General features: G+C 41.4%; 2 non-coding genes across 2 annotated transcripts; both read left to right on the plus strand.

Moving 5' to 3' along the window:
- Window positions 1–2273: 2273 nt before the first annotated feature.
- On the plus strand, window positions 2274–2350 carry TRNAL-CAA (transfer RNA leucine (anticodon CAA)). Its single transcript has one exon. It is a non-coding gene; the product is annotated as a tRNA-Leu (tRNA).
- Window positions 2351–2570: 220 nt separating this feature from the next.
- TRNAL-CAA (transfer RNA leucine (anticodon CAA)) lies at window positions 2571–2647 on the plus strand. Its single transcript has one exon. It is a non-coding gene; the product is annotated as a tRNA-Leu (tRNA).
- Window positions 2648–6682: the final 4035 nt, after the last annotated feature.

A 6682-nucleotide genomic window follows, 5' to 3' on the forward strand; every position in this document is an offset into this window, starting at 1 on the left:
ACACTGAATCTGTCCACCTCTTTCGGCGTCTTCCTCATGCTCTCTGTCCTGTTAACTTCTCTGAAAAAGCATTTTTTGGCACTCTCTCTTCTCCCATTCTCATCATATGCATATACCACTTTAGCTTTACTGTTTCTATTCTGTCTTGAAGTTTCAAGATTCCTGTCCTTTTCCTTATCTCTTCATTTCTAATTCTATGCTTTCTGGACTTGCCCTCGATATCTCTTAGGAATTTTATCTCCACTGCCTGTATTCTACTCCCCTCTCGTTTTGTTGTAGTCCACGATCCAGCTGCATAGGTTAGTATGGGTTCATAATAGGTTGAATATAATACTTTCTTACATTTCTTTGGGACATCTTGGTTCCACAAAATACCCCTTACACTCTGGTAGAAGCTGTTTGCTTGTTGTATTCTTTTTCCAATTTCCTCGGTTATCTTTCCATTTTCTGTGATCACACTTCCCAAATATTGAAACTTTCAACCACTTCCAGAATTTTACCATTCAGTTTTTTCTTTCCTCTTCCTTCCTTCCTTCCTTCCTTCCTTCCTTCCTTCCTTCCTTCCTTCCTTCCTTCCTTCCTTCCCCTTGTCATCACTATTGTTTTACTTTTCTCTGTGCTTACTTTCATCCCAAATTTTTCTATCTTGATTCCATACATCTACTTGTTTTTGCACTCCCATTTCATCCTCACCCCATATCACTATATCATCTGCAAACAACATGGCTTCTGTTGCCTGTCTTCCCAATCTCTGTTTAATGTTCTTATGAATTTCATCCATGACTATGATGAATAGAATGGGGGATAGTATACTTCCCTGTCAGAGACCCGTTTCAACTTTAAACCATTTTGTTTTTTGTACGCTAGTCTTCAGACTACTAACACAATTTTTATACATAGCTTTTATCATTTGCACTTCTACTCTATTAACTTGTTTTTTCCCTTAATGTGTCCCATACCAACTGTCTGGGCACACTGTCATAAGCTTTCTCAATGTCAATAAATGTTATCACAATGTCTTTTCCAAACTCCCATCTTTTCTCCATCATATGCTTTGATGAATAGAATGGGGGATAGTATACTTCCCTGTCGGAGACCCGTTTCAACTTTAAACCATTTTGGTTTTCCTACACTAGTCTTCAGACTACTAACACAATTTTTATACATAGCTTTTATCATTTGCACTTCTACTCTATTAACTTGTTTTTTCCTTAATGTGTCCCATACCAACTGTCTGGGCACACTGTCATAAGCTTTCTCAATGTCAATAAATGTTATCACAATGTCTTTTCCAAACTCCCATCTTTTCTCCATCATACCAACTGTCTGGGCACACTGTCATAAGCTTTCTCAATGTCAATAAATGTTATCACAATGTCTTTTCCAAACTCCCATCTTTTCTCCATCATAAGTCTTAATGTAAAGATCAGGTCAAACATTGATCTGTCTTTCCTAAAACCATGCTTCCTGTGTCCGCAGCTATTGTCCTCCTGCATATGTACAAAGGTCTTTCTCAAGAATCTCTGCTCATTGATCATCAGTTTCTCTTTGTTGCCTCTTGTTGTACTCAGGGTCTATACTCTGTGTAGCAAAACAGGAACTGTTATGGCGTTGTACACTTTGGTCAATATTTCATGGAATGTTATGATCTGCTTCAAGCTGTAGTATGTTTTGGATGCATTTGTAATCCATTCACTAATCTCCATTTTCAGGTTGTTCTGTTTGTTGTGGGTTCGGATCCCACTGGTGTCCGGCTGGCCATTTTTGTTCTGTACTTAACATCTCTTCAACACGTACTACATGTACGTAACACGACCTAATACGTTGAAAGTCTGTTTCGATTACAATGCGGTCGTGAAAATTCAATATTCATTAACATGCCCCACAACGGGCGACTTAAACGCACTCTACAGTGTGCTAGCAGCAGTGCCAGACCTGTAGCTCAGATCCTTTCAAACAGAACAAAGATGGCCTAGGCCACCATAGCTCAATTGGTAGAGCAACCGACGCGAAATCGGGAGGTTGTGGGTTCGGATCCCACTGGTATCCGGCTGGCCATTTTTGTTCTGTACTTAACATCTCTTCAACACGTACTACATGTACGTAACACGACCTAATACGTTGAAAGTCTGTTTCGATTACAATGTGGTCGTGAAAATTCAATATTCATTAACATGCCCCACAACGGGCGACTTAAACGCACTCTACAGTGTGCTAGCAGCAGTGCCAGACCTGTAGCTCAGATCCTTTCAAACAGAACAAAGATGGCCTAGGCCACCATAGCTCAATTGGTAGAGCAACCGACGCAAAATCGGGAGGTTGTGGGTTCGGATCCCACTGGTGTCTGGCTGGCCATTTTTGTTCTGTACTTAACATCTCTTCAACACGTACTACATGTACGTAACACGACCTAATACGTTGAAAGTCTGTTTCGATTACAATGTGGTCGTGAAAATTCAATATTCATTAACATGCTCCACAACGGGCGACTTAAACGCACTCTACAGTGTGCTAGCAGCAGTGCCAGACCTGTAGCTCAGATCCTTTCAAACAGAACAAAGATGGCCTAGGCCACCATAGCTCAATTGGTAGAGCAACCGACGCAAAATCGGGAGGTTGTGGGTTCGGATCCCACTGGTGTCTGGCTGGCCATTTTTGTTCTGTACTTAACATCTCTTCAACACGTACTACATGTACGTAACACGACCTAATACGTTGAAAGTCTGTTTCGATTACAATGCGGTCGTGAAAATTCAATATTCCTTAACTCTTTATCTGAAACACAGAATAGTTAAATCCTGTGTTATCCCAGTGTTTTTATATGAAGTTGAGTCCTGGACATTGACCAAAGTATCTGAGACTTATGGATTCATGGACGGCTATTAAAAATACCATGGATTGATCGCATGATTAACCAAGTCGTATTGAGCTGAATGAATAAACAAAAGATGTCATGAAAAATTAAAGGAAGTACTGAATACACTAGCTCGTCATGTAAGCAAAGATCTTCAGGAAGAGAGGTTAAGGACAACGACGAATCTCCTGGTTATGAAACCTGAGGGACTGATATCAAACATTTTCAGGAGAACTGATCCATAACACCATGAACAAATCTGAAATCACCATTATGACAGCCAACATTTAGAACAGATAAGGTAATAATAATAATAATAATAATAATAATAATAATAATAATAATAATAATAATAATAATAATAATAATAATAATAATAATAATAATAATAATAATAATAATAATAATAATAATAATAATAATAATAATTTTTTTTTTTACGAGGGAATGTGGAAAATCTTCAAAAAGATACTTGTGAAGGGTCCACACTCCACAAGTGTGTGGGATTCTTACCCACTAAAAACCACACACCCTTTTCCCACGATGTGAGTCATCACCCCGGAACCGCTCTCGCATTACTTCAGGGTGATATCGTGCTTTGTCTTTCAGACGTCTTCTTTCTTCATTTCTCCTTTACGAACGTTCGTATGCTTCCAAATCCTTCTTCTTCTGACGAAGGATGTCCTCCACATGTACTGCCACGCGATCCCAGGATTCCTGGTTTCGCAGCATCACCGAAATAACATTATCTGTTGTCAATTCTCCTAGTTCAGTTTCCACACATCTTCTCTGAATTGTCCAATGGCCGCATACAAAAAAGGTGTGATATACGTCTTCAATATCATCACAGTATATGCATGCTGCGTCACTCGCTCTGCCCACTTTATGCAGGAATTTCCGGAAATATCCATGTCCTGTTAGAAGCTGCGTGAGGTAGTAATTTACTTCACCATGGGCCCTTTCAACCCAGATATCCAAGCGTGGTATCAGTCGCTTGGTCCATTTGCCTCGAGGGTCACTTTCCCATCTGAGTTGCCATCGCCTCATCAATTGACTGAAGGCGCGCTTCTTTGCACATTTCTTTCCCAGCTCTCCTTTGGTACGCCAGATTTCATGCCGCTCCAATGCGAGTAGGTCTATTGGGGCTATTGCTGCCACCGTGAGGATTGCCGGTTCGGAAACAGTGCGGTATGCACATGCAATACGCAAAGCCGCTCTCCGTTGTACGGCAGCTATCCTTCTCCGATACCAAGCAAATCTCAAGGATTCAGCCAAGATTTCAGAACCATATAGAAGCACTGACTGAACCGTCGACATGAGAAGACGTCGTTTACTGGATTTCGGACCTTTAATATTTCCCATTAGTCTGCTAAGTGCAGTCATGTATTTTACTGCCTTGTCTGTCACTCTCTGAATATGAGTCCAGAATGTGAACTTGGAGTCAAGTGTCACTCCTAGATATTTTGTGCTCGCAGATGTTTCTATCACTAACTCTCCAACAGTCATTGGTACAAGAGTTTCGATCCTTTTCCTCGTCAGAAGAACTATCTCCGTTTTGTGTTCGGCTAATGTTAGACTGTGGCTCATCATCCATTCTTTTATGCGCCGCATCACCTGGTTCAGTTTAATTTGAGCCATTTCAACATTACGAGCTACTATCAAGGCGGCCACATCATCAGCGTAGCCCACAAGCTTCGTGTCCTCTGGCATCTCCAAACGTAACAAGCCATCATACATTATGTTCCAAAGATCTGGGCCAAGGATCGATCCCTGCGCTGCACCATCCGTCAGACGCTTTATCTTTTCTCCATCTTCCGTATCATACAACAGAGTGCGATCTTTGAAGTAATCTCTCATTATGCGCATAAGATATTGTGGTAGCTTGAAAGTTTCTTCAAGAGCTACCAACATGTCGCTCCATCTTGCCGAATTGAAGGCATTCTTCACATCCAGAGTCACAAGAAGTGTCAATTTACGGGAATGATGGTTGCCTGTTTGTGCCCTTTCTGCTGTATTCACCACCTCCCACACTGCATCTAGCGTTGAGTGTCCTCTCTGAAATCCATGTTGGCAAACAGATAGATCCCCTGCTAGTTGAACTGCTGAGAGGATTCTGGGCTGCGGAAGTTTCTCTAGGCCTTTTCCAGCTGTGTCCAGCATACATAAAGGTCTATAACCACCAAGTTTTCCTTTGCTGATCAGAACCAAATGAGCCATTTTCCATCGGGGACTAAAAACACCCGTTTGCAGGCAATGATTGTACATATTCAGCAACAGTTCTGGGCATAGTTCTGCTATTATCTTTAGCACTTCTGCAGGTATACCATCTGGTCCTGGAGTTTTCTTGTTTCTAAGAGAGCTAATAGCTCTATTCAGCTCTTCTACAGTAAAGAGGGGTAAATCATCCAGTTCTTTCTCGTCGTCACAGTCAATCCTCTCTGGATGGTCTGAGAATAGTGTATCCACAATTTGTTTAATTGTTTGCGGATCTGCACTCGGGGTTGAAAATGTCCCGAGTTTCTTCATGACAATCTTATAACCTTGTCCCCATGGATCATCTTCTACTTCTTTAGCCAGTGCCCACCATTTATCGGCTTTACTTTTTCTGATTGCATTACGGAGTTCCTTCTTCGCTGACTTGTACTCCGCTGTGACTGAGGTATTCTCTTGACTGCCTCTCATCCTCTGAGCCCTGCGTCGAAGTCGCAGACAATTCCTTCTCAGTTCAGCAATCTCTTCGGTCCACCAGTACGCTGGGCGCTTGCTGTTTCGCGGTCTCCTTCGGACATTGAGGCGTTGCATGCTTGATGGATTAGCTGCATAGTGAGTTCAACACATACACCAGCTGCTTCCTTCCCTCTACGAGCAAAACATTTTTCAGTTATGTTGTCCATTCCATTCCGAATTACATCAATGAACTTTTCCTTGTCAATACCGGCTATGTTCCACCGTGCTGGCCTGCGCAAGATGTTTCTTTCTTGAGGAGATTCTTGGAGCAGTCGAAAGGTGATATATTGATGATCGCTCCCCGTGTAGTTCTCGATCACTTTCCATTCGCAAATCTTAGGCGTAATATCCTCTGATGAGAAGGTTACATAATAATAATAATAATAATAATAATAATAATAATAATAATAATAATAATAATAATAATAATAATAATAATAATAATAATAATAATAATAATAATAATAATTTTTTTTTTTTTTTTGCGAGGGAGTGTGGAAAATCTTTCATAAGACGCTTGTGAGGGTCCGCACTCAACAAGTGTGTGGAGATTCTTACCCACTAAAAACCACACTCCCTTTTCCCACGACGTTTATCTCCGCCCCGGAACCGCTCTCGCATTACTTCAGGGCGGATGTCGTGCTTAATGCATCTTGTGCTTCATCTTCCTTCTTCTGCTTTACTATCTGTTGTAATCGTCCAGGTCCTTCTTCTTCTGACGCAGAATATTTTCTACGTAGACTGCCACCTGGTCCCAAGATTCTCGACTTCGTAGCATTACTGACACGATCCCTTCTGGCGTCAATTCTCCGTGCATAACTTCTAAGCATCTTCTTTGTGGCAGCCAATGAACACACACAAAGAAAGTATGTGATACGTCATCGATATCGCCGCAGTATATGCACACCGGATTAGTTGCTAGCCCTAGCCTATGAAGAAATTTTCGGAAGTATCCATGACCTGTCAGGAACTGTGTGAGATAGTAGTTCACTTCACCATGATTTCGGGCAACCCATACGCCCAGAGAAGGTATCAGTCTTTTCGTCCATTTCCCTCTAGAATCATCTTCCCATCTTGTTTGCCATCATTGCATTCTGCGAC

The sequence above is a fragment of the Anabrus simplex genome, chromosome 10 (genome assembly GCF_040414725.1).
Source record: "Anabrus simplex isolate iqAnaSimp1 chromosome 10, ASM4041472v1, whole genome shotgun sequence".
Lineage (NCBI taxonomy): Eukaryota > Metazoa > Arthropoda > Insecta > Orthoptera > Tettigoniidae > Anabrus > Anabrus simplex.